Source organism: Lithobates pipiens, unplaced genomic scaffold (assembly GCF_037356315.1).
Source record: "Lithobates pipiens isolate NorthernLeopardFrog02 unplaced genomic scaffold, aLitPip1_a1.2 Scaffold_67, whole genome shotgun sequence".
In the NCBI taxonomy this organism is placed as follows: domain Eukaryota; kingdom Metazoa; phylum Chordata; class Amphibia; order Anura; family Ranidae; genus Lithobates; species Lithobates pipiens.
In genome coordinates this window covers 1,294,388-1,308,842 of record NW_027507889.1, presented here as the reverse complement: position 1 = coordinate 1,308,842, position 14,455 = coordinate 1,294,388, and the positions used below count along the sequence as shown (strand labels likewise).

Genomic DNA, 14,455 nt, shown 5'->3' with positions numbered 1-14,455 from the left:
TAAAAAAAGCCCACACTGCGGAGCCATGTGCCGGTGTCCTGGGAGCGCCAGATGTGACCGTACATGGTCGATGACTCGCTCCTGATACATTTGCAGTCTGCTTTGTCCCTGCTGTGCAATGTAAGTCATTGCTGCTTCTCCTCCCTATCTGCTGGTCCATATCTCCCTCTGAACTCCCCTCCTCTTCCTCTCTTGTGGGCACCCACGTGACATCACTAGACACGTCATCATCAACGTCACCTTCCCCACCGCTATAAGTAGAGATCTCGGAGTAGGCAGCAACACCGGGGACCAACCTCCTCCTTGGGCTGATCTGGGTACTGGCGTCAGACTGCTGAGTAGCGCTTGTTGCTACCTCCTCTTCCTGATCCAATACCAAGAGTGGCTGCGCATCAGAAATGTCCTCTTGATATGGATCGGAATATAATTCCAGTGACTCAAGCGGAAGGTATGTGGTGGTGGTGGTGGTGGTCGTGTTGTTGGTGGTAGTGTCTTTGGGGGTGCACATAGCAGAGAGTGAAGAAGAGGGTGCAGATCGAGAGGATGAGGAGGGTGCAGAAGAGTAAGGCTGAGCGAGCCACTCAACCAAGTCTGGTGCATCCTTTAAAGTAATTGAACGCACCTTCTGCAACTTCCCACTTTGGCTCAAGCCTGTTGCTCCTGCCCTACCCCTACCACCCCTGCGGAAGGGCCTGCCTCTTCCTCTGCATGTCATTTTTTAAATGACCCTGTGACAAAACTCTTAGTCCCTATACCGCTGAAGGACTGCTGCAGTATAGGTGAGCGGTCAGCAGTGGTGCACGTCAACCCTATCTATTGTGGACCTATAGCGGTCCTTACAGAACAGCAGACTGTACCGCACTCAAGCCTATGTACCGTAGCACCCTATACCAAGTTACCAGTCCTTATAAGAACTTTTGTGGACCAAGCAGGTTGTGTATTAGTGTTTAGCAGACTGTACGTCAGTCCCTATACCGCTGAAGGACTGCTGCAGTATAGGTGAGCGGTCAGCAGTGGTGCACGTCAACCCTATCTATTGTGGACCGATAGCGGTCCTTACAGAACAGCAGACTGTATCGCACTCAAGCCTATGTACCGTAGCACCCTATACCAAGTTACCAGTCCTTATAAGAACTTTTGTGGACCAAGCAGGTTGTGTATTAGTGTTTAGCAGACTGTACGTCAGTCCCTATACCGCTGAAGGACTGCTGCAGTATAGGGCAGCGGTCAGCAGTGGTGCACGTCAACCCTATCTATTGTGGACCGATAGCGGTCCTTACAGAACAGCAGACTGTACCGCACTCAAGCCTATGTACCGTAGCACCCTATACCAAGTTACCAGTCCTTATAAGAACTTTTGTGGACCAAGCAGGTTGTGTATTAGTGTTTAGCAGACTGTACGTCAGTCCCTATACCGCTGAAGGACTGCTGCAGTATAGGGCAGCGGTCAGCAGTGGTGCACGTCAACCCTATCTATTGTGGACCGATAGCGGTCCTTACAGAACAGCAGACTGTACCGCACTCAAGCCTATGTACCGTAGCACCCTATACCAAGTTACCAGTCCTTATAAGAACTTTTGTGGAACAAGCAGGTTGTGTGTTAGTGATTAGCAGACTGTACGTCAGTCCCTATACCGCTGAAGGACTGCTGCAGTATAGGTGAGCGGTCAGCAGTGGTGCACGTCAACCCTATCTATTGTGGACCGATAGCGGTCCTTACAGAACAGCAGACTGTACCGCACTCAAGCCTATGTACCGTAGCACCCTATACCAAGTTACTAGTCCTTATAAGAACTTTTGTGGACCAAGCAGGTTGTGTATTAGTGTTTAGCAGACTGTACGTCAGTCCCTATACCGCTGAAGGACTGCTGCAGTATAGGGCAGCGGTCAGCAGTGGTGCACGTCAACCCTATCTATTGTGGACCGATAGCGGTCCTTACAGAACAGCAGACTGTACCGCACTCAAGCCTATGTACCGTAGCACCCTATACCAAGTTACCAGTCCTTATAAGAACTTTTGTGGACCAAGCAGGTTGTGTATTAGTGTTTAGCAGACTGTACGTCAGTCCCTATACCGCTGAAGGACTGCTGCAGTATAGGGCAGCGGTCAGCAGTGGTGCACGTCAACCCTATCTATTGTGGACCGATAGCGGTCCTTACAGAACAGCAGACTGTACCGCACTCAAGCCTATGTACCGTAGCACCCTATACCAAGTTACCAGTCCTTATAAGAACTTTTGTGGAACAAGCAGGTTGTGTGTTAGTGATTAGCAGACTGTACGTCAGTCCCTATACCGCTGAAGGACTGCTGCAGTATAGGGCAGCGGTCAGCAGTGGTGCACGTCAACCCTATCTATTGTGGACCGATAGCGGTCCTTACAGAACAGCAGACTGTACCGCACTCAAGCCTATGTACCGTAGCACCCTATACCAAGTTACCAGTCCTTATAAGAACTTTTGTGGAACAAGTGAGTTGTGAATGTTTAGCAGACTGCAGCAGAAGGGCAGCAGTCAAGTATAATATCCTTTCTATATTTGGAAGAAAGAATATTATACATGTACAAGCCTATTACTGTACCACTGATACCAGTCCTGAAAAGAACCTTTGTGGAACTAATAATAACAGCAAGTCTTTAAAATTACCCTCACTGCCTGACAACACTGCTTCCTTCCTGTCCCTATACAAATTGGCAAAAAAAGAGAACGATTAGTGGTTACTGGAACAGCTCTTTTGTGGACCTTGATAGTAACAGCTAATGATGATGATGATGATGATGATGATGAAAGACTAATCTGGCTGTCCCTGTAGCATACACCGTCCTTTCCCTTTCTCTAAACTAACAAAAGACACTCAGGCTGCTGCAAGAATCAGCAGCACAGCAAACCTATCAACACCTAACACCTATACCAGTCCTGAAAAGAACTTTTGTGTACCAAATAGCTAGTGGTTTATCTCTCCCTACTCCACACAGGAACCTGTCCCTATCTTAACAGAAGAAAGAATGTAAAATGGCCACCGGATCGGGTGTATTTATAGGTTAGGGGGAATGTACAAGTGTCCATGTGCTGTCATGTCTCAATTGGCTGTCCTGTATCACATGATAAACGTGTCACCAAAGGTTAAAGCTCTTGTATACATTAAACACGTAAGTCCGCCGCGGCGAACGACGGAAAAAGGCGTTCGAACGTGCGGACCGCGAATGTCGGAAATTCGCCGCGAAACGACCGCCGGGCGAACCGTTCGGCCATCACTACTCATTGGCATCTGAGGACTTTTCAATGGGGCTTTTTGACGCAGTGGAGGAAGAAGTCCCTATGTCAGAGAATATCAATTTCAGCTTCTATGAAGAGAAGTCTCCTCTGGGGGTCGAAGGAAGACCTAATTTCAAAGCCTCGGCTCCTGCAATGCCCTTCCTGGACCATTCTTACCACCGACGCAAGTTCGAAAGGGTGGGGAGCACACTGAGATCACCTGGCAGTGCAAGGGAAATGGGACGTCCCTGTGGCGGGGGTAGTCTCCAACGTCTTAGAGCTGCGAGCAGTGTATTTAGCTCTGCTGAGTCTAAAAGAACATCTACATCTAAGAACATCTCAGCGTATGCCCCGCCGGTCAAGATCCCAGTGTTCCCGCAGCTTCTCTCACAGGAGAAATTGGTGCACCCAGCTCCTCACAAACTGAATCTACATCTTTGGATCTTGAGCGGCAGAATTTCCAGTCATTAGGATTCTCAGTGGGGGTGATTTCTACTCTCCTAAAGGCTAGGAAACCTTCCACAAACTTTATCTATTCTAAAATATGGAATACATTTAAAACATTTGCAGAAAGTAAGCAGTGGGACCCCACCACTCCGTCCACCTCAGTAGTTTTGGAGTTTCTGCAGAATGGTTTAGATCTGCGGCTCAGTTTAACCAGTAGAGACCCGCGCTATAGCCAAATGACGGCTACAGCGCGGACCTCCTTTGCCGGGACGACGTCTATCGACATCGTCCCGTGCACTAGCGCCCTGCCCGTTTATGAGACTCGCCTGATCACAGATCCAAGCAAGGGGTCGATCCCGACCCCTTACCATGTGATCAGCTGTCAGCCAATGACAGCTGATCATGTGATACAACGAAGCCGGTAATCGGCTATCTTTCCTCCTCGCGCTGACAGCGTGAGGAGAAAAAAAAAAAGAGCCGATCACCGGCGGCCGTGATCGGGACATCAGTCCCGATCACGACCAGCTTACCAGTACCCACCTGCCCCCTGCCAGTGCCACCTCTGTAATAAAAAAGTGCCCCCAATCAGTGCCACCCAGCAGTGCCCATAGTGCCACCCAGCAGTGCCCACAGTGCCACACATCAGTGCCCACAGTGCCACACATCAGTGCCCACAATCTGCCTCAACAACGGAGCTGCACCCCAGTGCCACATATCCGTGCCCATCAGTGTCATCTACCAGTGCCCATCAGCGCCGCCCATCAGTGCCCAGCAGTGCCACCTATCAGTGCCACCTATCAGTGCCCATCAGTCCCATCTATCAGTGGTACCTATTAGTGCCACCCATCCTGAACTACACCTATACCATACCAGTTCTTAAAATAACTTTTGTGGACCTAATAGCTAGCGATTTGGGTCACTGCAGTCTCTCCCTGCTCCAAAGGAAGACTTATGAACTGAAAGCTTCTGTCGAAAGGCTTCATCATAAGAGAACCAAGCTAAACCTGGAACATTTTTATAAGCTTCTAAAATTATTTCAACATGATGAAACATACCGCTACATAATTCAGGATGACATTCGCCCATTACACTAGCATAAATACAAAAAGATTGTAACCAATTATTAAAATTGCGTGTGCCTAAACGTCTCCTGTCATCATCAGATTTCTCACCATATTTTTTATCAAACCTATATTCTTTAAATGACGGCAATAAGGAAAGCAATTCAATATAATCCCCTTTCCAAATCTTTTCTTTAACTGAAATAGGTAAGTGAAAACCTAATGGAGACAATTCACACGTAAGTACTTCTTTAATGTAAGGTTCAAGAACATTAGAAACAGTAGCACAAGAGGGAACTAATGATAAACCAGAGGAAGTCAAATCAACATTAAGTAAAACAGAAGAATTTGAAGCAGTATGAACACTATCTTTTGAAACTGACATAAGAGCAGCGTCATCAGCAGAGCGAGAAGAAGCAGTTTTAGGCAATAAATTCGATAAAAGTTGTGACATTAATCATAAAGTTTTGCAGAATAGAGGCATCAATCGACTCACCTCCATTTAAACGTGAAACTTCTTGAGCAGTAGGAACAGCTGCCTGCTGAAATCCTTCAGAAATGGAGCAATCTGCAGCCATTACAGGAGCTCTGTCATTCACCCAGGGGCGGATCCAGAGTCTAATCTCGGGAGGGGCACTGCTATAAAATATGTTTTTTTGGGGGCAATTTATATGGGAAATGGCTGGTATTTGTGCTTCAATCATTACGGCACCATGGTTGTTATGGTGTCAGGATGATTGAAGTGCATTATTTCTATTAATACATTGTAATATAAAATTAAATGGTTCAACTCACCATAATGCAGAATCAGTGGGAGCCCTGAGGATGTCACTTGCCATGTCGCCTGCCACCAAATGTGGATTGTCACTTGCCACGTCACTTGTCACCAAATGCGGATTGTTACTTGCCACGTCACCTGCCACACATTGCGGATTGTCACTTGCCACGTTGCCTGCCACACATTGCGGATTGTCACTTGCCACGTTGCCTGCCACACATTGCGGATTGCCACATCACCTGCCACACATTGCGGATTGTCACTTGCCACGTTGCCTGCCACACATTGCGGATTGCCACTTGCCACGTAGCCTGCCACACATTGCGGATTGTCACTTGCCACATTGCCTGCCACACATTGCGGATTGCCACTTGCCACGTCACCTGCCACACATTGCGGATTGTCACTTGCCACGTTGCCTGCCACACATTGCGGATTGTCACTTGCCACGTCACCTGCCACAGATTGCGGATTGCCACTTGCCACGTAGTCTGCCACACATTGCGGATTGCCACGTAGCCTGCCACACATTGCGGATTGTCACCTACTGTGTCACTTTTCTGCAATCTCTCTGCTGCACACAGCTTCCTACACAGTGAGGGCGGAACTGGAGGGATGCAGGACAGTGAGAGATGATGTCATCTCCTTGCTCCCCTGCCTGCTGGCTTCCTGATTGGCCAGGAGCCCTCCTAAGCCGCCCAGCTGCCCCCCCCCTCACCGTCCACTCAGCGCGGGTACCCGCGGAACCGACCGCGATTGGACCCGCGGAACCGGCCGTGCGGGTACCCGCGGAACCGGCCGCGATTGGACCCGCGGAACCGGCCCGCTGGTACCCGCGGAACCGGGCCGCTGGTAACCGCGGAACCGGCCGCGATTGGACCCGCGGAAACCAGCCTGCCAGTATTCTTGGGGGGGGCAATTGACCCGTTGCCCCCCCCCCCTGGATCCGCCCCTGCATTCACCATGGCAATGTTATCAAGCACCAGTGAAGCATTATCAACTGTAGCAGCCACCGCATCAGATACATGTAAAGCACTATAGACATTGTCCCTAGCAGTGACAGTATGCCCAGTAACATTCAAATGATTTGATTTTTTCTTTCTTCAAACAAGCAGACCCAGTACCTTTTTTGTTTTGCAGGGGTGAATCCACCAATTCAAATCTTCGCGGTCTCCTTCTCGTTTTTTTCCGGGCAGCCCGATGGTCCACTGCACCTGCGCCGTCCTCGGAGATCGGAGAATAGGCCGAACAGCTGCGGACATCTCCGAAAGGTTCTTGCGTCACCGTGTCAAGAGGAGGGACCGACCGGGAGGAAGAGGAAGCCGCCGAAACCGGAAGATCCTGGGGTACCCGAGAGAATGCACTGAGGAAATCAAACTGCTCCACCAGAGGGACATCCACAGACGGAACACTACCAGAACCAGCCACCGGATAAGCCGACAGACAGGAACGAAGCCACCGCTCTCCATCCACGGCACCAGCCTGTTCGATCCACCTGTCGCAGTAAGGACTCCATAACGAAACAGCAGGGATGTGTTCTGATCTTCTTTGTCCGTTATACTGCGGCAACTGACACACTTTTTTCTCTTTTATAGGGTCTTCTGTTTGTGGCAACCGTTACTAAGCCTCTGGACCAAAGGTAAGTACTCTAACAACATTTAACTGTAAATTAATTAATTCCCTTCTACCAGCGATGCGATGTGCTTGGGTGATGTGTTTCGATGCGATGTGGTGGGGCAATGCGATTTGATGTGCTGATGTGATTCGATGTTTTGGGGGTGATGCAATGTGCTTTGGGCGATTTGATGTGCTGGGGCGATTAGATGTGCTGGGAGATGCAATGTGCTGGGGGAGATGCGATTCGATTTGCTGGGGCGATGCGATTCGATGTGATGATGCAATTCGAAGTGTTGGGGGTGATGCAATGTGCTGGGGTGATGTGATTCGATGTTCTGGGGGAGATGCGATTCGATGTGCTGGGGCCATTCAATGCAATGTGCTTGGGTGATGTGATTCGATGCGATGTGTAGAGGGCAGCGCGATTCGATTTTCTGATTCGATTTGATGTGTTGGCGTGATGCAATGTGCTTTGGGCGATTCGATGTGCTGGGGGAGATGTGATTCGATGTTCTGGGGAGATGCGATTCGATGTGCTGAGGCGATGCGATGTGCTTGGGTGATGCCTTTTGATGCGATAAGGTGGGGGGAAGCAATTCGATGTGCTGATGCGATTCGATGTGTTGTAGGTGATGCAATGTGCTTTGGGCATTTCGATGCGCTGGGGGTGATGCAATGTGCTGGGGCAGATGCAATGGGATGGGGGAGATGCAATTAGATTTGCTGGGGCGATGAGATGTGTTGGGGCGATACGATTCGATGTGCTGATGCAATTCGAAGTGTTGGGGGTGATGCAATGTGCTGGGGGTGATGCGATTCGATGTTCTGGGGGAGATGTGATGCGATGTGCTTGGGTGTTGAGATTTGATGTTCTGGGAGAGATGCGATTCAATGTGCTGGGGCGATTTAATGCGATGTGCTTGGGTGATGCGATTTGATGCGATCTGTTGAGGGCGATGCGATTCGATGTTCTGATGTGATTTGATGTGTCGGGGGTGATGCAATGTGCTTTGGGCAATGCGATGAGAAGTGTTGGGGGAGATGCGATTTGATGTGCTGGGGGCGTTGTGATGCGTTTTTACGGGGAGGGGGGCGATGCGATGTGCTGGGGGAATATTTTCTTATTTTTAACCCGATTATCTATGTAACATAGAGAAAGTTGTTTGTGCAAATAGTTGTAAATAAGCAGTTTTTTTAAATACTCCCACCATCCCATCTAAGGCCCCATTCACACATGCGGACATTATGTGCGTATTTCATCCATCCGTTTGCGGATGAAGTACGGACATACATGCATTCCTATGGGATAGCGGGTGTCGGCGGATGAACATCCGCAAACACCCGATATCGTCCGCCTCCGCAATTGTCGGATTCTGCAGACGGAGGAAAATCCTATTTTTCAATCCGTCTGCAGAGCGGATCGGATGAACACGGACAGACGATCCCCCATAGAGGAGAGCGGAGAGCTGACAGGGCGGTCCATGCACAGTGTGCTGGGACCGCCCTGTTATCCTCCGGCTCAGCGGGGACAACAGAGCGATCCCCGCTGAGCAAGCGGATTATCACGGGGCGGATCATTACTGATCCATCCCGTGTGAAAGGGGCCTAACACCAAAACACAAGCACAATTTTTCAAAATTAATATGCACAGTTTGAACTTCATAAAGTCGTCTTCAATACGTCTAGATGCATAAATGAATTGTGTTGCTGAGATTATTATTTTTTTAATTATTATTTTTTTCTTTTTAAATGAAAAGCTGTACAGAAAAAAGTATCAGCTGAGTGTAGATATAGTGTGTGTGTGTGTTTCTTGAATAATATTCCTTGTACATGCAGTATATTTACTGGTTCCTGGAGGGAGGAGGGGTTTGCATAGATATGGGTGGCAACTTCCTCTAACACTGCCGTTGCCATGGAAACCTGACCTGAAACTTATTACACTGCTTGTGCAGCATTGAGCATGTGCGAGATCTGCAAGGCTGAAATCCAGGAAGAAATACAGTCTGGCTTCAGATGCCCACACTTCAGATGGTCACAGTCTGCTGCTAGTTTATAAACTTTCAAAATGCTGTAATAACCTAACAAAACAGACCTTAGTTTACAGACCAACTTTACTGAATACATTAAGCTTGTGTATTATAGGGGTATTTTTATTTAAAAAGTGTAATTTTGGCCGGAGCACCACTTTAACCACTTGCTTACTGGGCACTTAAACCCCCCTCCTGCCCAGACCAATTTTCAGCTTTCAGCGCTGATGCACTAATTCTAGCACTAGACCTCCTCTGAAACTCTAACCTGGTAACCGTAAAAAAATGTTTAAAGCGTCGCCTACTGAGGTTTTTACTTTGTCGTCAATCCACAAGTGCATGCAATTATAAAGTGTGGCATGTTTGGTATCTATTTACTTGGCGTAACATTATCTTTCACATTATGCAAAAAAAAAAAATGGGATAATTTTACTGTTTTTTTTTTTTATTCATGAAAGTGTCCCTTTTCCCAAAAAGTTGCATTTAAAACACCGCTGAGCAAATACCGTGTGACATAAAATATTGCAACAATCGCCGTTTTATTCTCTAGAGTCTCTGTTAAAAAATATATATATATATATAATGTTTGGGGGTTCCAAGTAATTTTCTAGCAAAAAATATGGATTTTAACTTGTAAACACCAAATGCCAAAAATAGGCTTAGTCATGAATGGGTTAAGCCAGGTTTAACCATGAAGTAAGCATTTTAGGTTAACAGTAAAAAAAATGTATATCGTGCCATGGTTTCGATTTTGTATTTTTAACCCAAACCTCAGATTTCATTATCTCTGGATAAGTAAGCATAATTCCATTGTAAATTTTCTCTTTTTCATGACTGTTTGATAAGCCATGAAATCTTCAAGCAAGATGGGAAGCTATGATCTCTCAAAGCAAGATGGGAAGCCAGGCACACTCCAAGCAAGACGGAATCCCTTTTCTGCTTCTGCAGCATTAGCAGATGGTGGGTACCTACATAAAAATCATGGATGATGATAAAATAAATATTCTAAATGTACCATTTCAGAATGTATTCCCAGGGGGTCTTCCATCCAGGCTCTAACCAGGCCCGACCCTGGTTAGTATCCGAGATCAGACGAGATCAGGCGCATTCAGGGTGATGTGGCCGTAGGCGATCTTTTTGGCCACTCTCAACCCTCTTGAAAAACACCAAGATGGTCACCTCGGCAAAAAAGCAGAAAAATAAAAGAGGTTGTCGACATCAACAACATATTAAAAAAAAGCCTACAGCTCCTGGTATTCCCATGCGGTGTACTATCCAGGTACTAACCAGGTTCGACCCTGCTTAGCATCCGAGATCAGATGAGATCGGGCGCATTCAGGGTGATGTACAGTAAGCGATCTTTCTGGCCACTCTCAACCCTCTTGACAAACGCCAACATATTCACCTTGGCAAACAACCAGCAAAATAAAACAGGTCGTCGACGCCAACAACATATTAAGAAAAAGTCTACGGCACCTGGAATTCCCAGGCGGAATCCCACCCAGGTACTAAACAGGCCCGACCCTGCTTAGCATCCAAAATCAAATGAGATCTGGCAAATTCAGGCTGATTTGGTCGTAGGCGATCTTTCTGGCCACTCTCAACCCTCTTGACAAATGCCAAGATGGTCACCTCGGCAAACAAGCAGAAAAATAAAACAGGTCATCGACGCCAACAACATATTAAAAAAAAGAATACGGCACCTGGTATTCCCTGGCGGTTTCCCATCCAGGTGCTAACCATGTCACCCTGAATGTCCCTAGACCTAAGTGCAGCGTAAACCATTATTGGGCAGTATATCGGGGTACCTAGCTCTATAAAAACCTGGCGGTGAACCTAAAAAAAATAAAAGTGCAGTGCTTGGCCTCTTAAATATAAATGTGTATTAATGTGACTTAATAGGAAAAATGTGTGTGTATGGAAAATGTGAAAAACCTAAATAATGTGAAAAATCATTAGTGAAAAATACTTTGAAAACCCAAATGTCCAATGAAGTCAAAAGAAATGAATCTGTAACTCAAATGTCCATTAAAGTGAAAAACCAAATAATCATAAAAAATAATGTGACACAATATAAAGTCCCATGTGAAATATAAGACAAAAAATGATGATTGATCTTGTATGTTCAAAACAACAATAATAATGCTTGACCACGTGGACCCTTCACCTCTGTAAACCAATAATGAATGCACCTGGGGTGATTAGGGTGTGCCCAGGCACGCAGCGTGCCTGGGCACACCCTAATCACCCCAGGTGCATTAGCATTATCCAGGAGCAGCACCAGTGATATGACGTTTTGAGGCCTAAGAGAGGATCCGAGCGTATTTGGAGACTACGTGATATCCGAAGGATTGGGTCGTTTCCCGGCTTCTTGCACCGAAACGATTGGGTCGGCTTTCGGCTTCCTTATCGAAACGTCTATGTGATCGTATCTGCGCAGACTGACCTCCCTTAACAGGGGGTCACTGGAGATCTGGTAAGCCTCCATTCATTATTGGTTTACAGAGGTGAAGGGTCCACGTGGTCAAGCATTATTATTGTTGTTTTGAACATACAAGATCAATCATCATTTTTTGTCTTATATTTCACATGGGACTTTATATTGTGTCACATTATTTTTTATGATTATTTGGTTTTTCATTTTAATGGACATTTGAGTTACAGATTAATTTCTTTTGACTTCATTGGAAATTTGGGTTTTCAAAGTATTTTTCACTAATGATTTTTCACATTATTTAGGTTTTTCACATTTTCCATACACACACATTTTCCCTATTAAGTCACATTTATATTTAAGAGGCCAAGCAAAGCACTTTTACTTTTTTCTGCTTTTGTGTGCCCAGTATCCAGGTTATAGTGTTCAGCTGCTGTTTTTATATCATTTTATTTTATTTTATTTTACTAAGCGCAGATTTCTAATTTCTTTTGTAACCTAAAAAAAATAACTAGCTACTTAGCGGCACCAGTGACACTAATGGAGCGATCAGAAAAACGATCGCTTAGTGACACTGGCAAAAGGGGGTGAAAGGGTTAACTCTAGGGGCAATCAGGGGGTTAAACCTTTATTGGGGGGGTAGGGGGCTACCCTGGACCTAACATTAACTGCCCTGACAGTATTTACTGTCACAACTGACACTAAATGCAGTGATCAATAAATAAATGATCACTGCAATCAGTGACACTGTGACTGGGAGGGGGGGAGATGGGGGGGGGGGGGGGTTGTGTACCTACATGTCAGTGTAGTGTTGGTGCACACTTACTTTCACTGTTCTCCTCGTAGTCCGGTCAATAAGACCGCCCCGAGGAGAATGACATCACTTCCTCCCTGCCTGTGTTTACTATACACAGCGGGGGAAGCTTCTCATTCGCCAGGAGCGATCGAGAGGGGATGGCCAGAAACCAACGGCCATCCCCTCATCCCGGATCGCTCCTGAAGCGAAACGGACCGCCGCATCCAGCGGGAGGGGGGTCCGATCGGACCCCCCACCCACTGGAAGGCAAGCACGTACATGTACGTGCTTTCATAGTTTCATAGTTAGTTAGGTTGAAAAAAGACACCAGTCCATCCAGTTCAACCTAAGTGAGTGTCTACAATTGTCCCTATTCCTGTACATTGCACACTCACATTGGTCCCTACCCTCAAGGAGCCCACAATCCAAGGTCCCCATGCATATACTAGGGCCAACTTTGGACAGAGGCCAATTAACCTACCTGCATGTCTTTGGATTGTGGGAGGAAACCGGAGTACCCGGAGAAAACCCACGCAGACACAGGGAGAACATGCAAACTCCAAGCAGGTAGTGTTGTGGTTGGGATTTGAACCAGTGACCCTTCTTATTCCTAGGTGAGAGTGCCAACCACTACACCACTGTGCTGCCCTTGTGCCTGTCGGTGCCATTGCACCGACGTACATTGCCATGCGGCGGTCCTTAAGTGGTTAAGGATGATAAAATAAATTGTCTAACATGCTATAGAAGCAGTGTCAGAGTTATGAGCTTTAATCATAACTCATTGCTTGGGTTCATCACTGAATTTTGTGGACCCAAAAATATTGCTTGACTGCGTTAGGAATGAAAAAGTATATAGCTCAATTAACTGCCTGAGTTATGAGCTTTAATCAGAACTCATTGCTTGGGTTTACCCACTGAATTTTGTGGACCCAAAAATATTGCTGGATGGAGTTAGGAATAAGAAAGAGAGCAGGGATTTCAGTCTGATCCCTCTTGGGAAAGTCTACAGAGAGCCCCCGCTCTCTGGAAGTAAAGGGCGGCTGTTGGAAGACCATCTTACATTTCAATTGTAAGCTATAATTAAGCCTCTAGTCTGGTTGCTAGGTTGTTCTGAAGTAGAAGGCTGAGGGACTGGGTCAATCTCAGTTCGTGCTGGACTTGCGGAAGAGTGCTCATTCCTCTGAGAAGGCCGGGCTAGATCTGATTCAGTCTCTCTTCCAACTGCTTCTAGGGCAACATGGCAGGCAGTCCAAATGTTTGGTTATGGCCTATGAAGTGAATGGCAGATCCTATTCTAACTATTCATCCTTTCTTCCTGGGAATTCGGTGTTTTGATCTTGGAATGGTTCTTAGCTTTTCTTGGTTAGAGTATGAGGGCACCATACTACAGCCAACAAACTTTGGCCAGGCCAAAATCAATGTGCCCTATTCTTGGTTCAGACTTTAGGGACTGGGTCAAGATGTCTTCTCCCCATAGGGGAAAAGGTATGACACATGCCATTCCCACACAAATGGGTTTAAACGTCCATAATTTAAACCATATGAAAGTTTTCAATGAAAACTATTCATTAATGTCCATGTATAGTGTAGCCAGTAGCAAGCAAAAACAGAGTAGGGTTCAGTTTCAATGCACATAGATATCACTTGCTGCCCATTTGCTAGAGCGGGATTTAGACAGGACCCCCTCCCAAGCCCACTGTAGCATTGTTTGTATATAATGCTGTTAACTACCCGTTTGCTGCTCATTAGTATGCCCACCTTGGAGCAGTGTAGAATGCATTGCCAGTGATTTCCCCTTGCACATATGCTCTGTGGTCCCAACAGAGCAGATTTCATAGGCAATGTAAATAGTAAATGGCTGCTCTACTAGAGCCGGCCTTTGGTTTATATGAAATTCAAATGATGTGTTGTGCAATCAAGCCCACTGAAGCATTGTTTGTTTACAATGCCATTATTTCCCCTCCACTACTCATTTATATGCCCAACTTGGAGCAGTGTAGAATGCATTGCAAATGATTTCACCTTGCGCATATGCTTTTTGTG

General features: G+C 46.5%; 1 pseudogene; it reads right to left on the bottom strand.

The window, feature by feature from the left end:
- Window positions 1–10,420: 10,420 nt before the first annotated feature.
- Window positions 10,421–10,538, bottom strand: LOC143959142 (5S ribosomal RNA; annotated as a pseudogene).
- Between the last annotated feature and the right edge of the window lie 3,917 nt (window positions 10,539–14,455).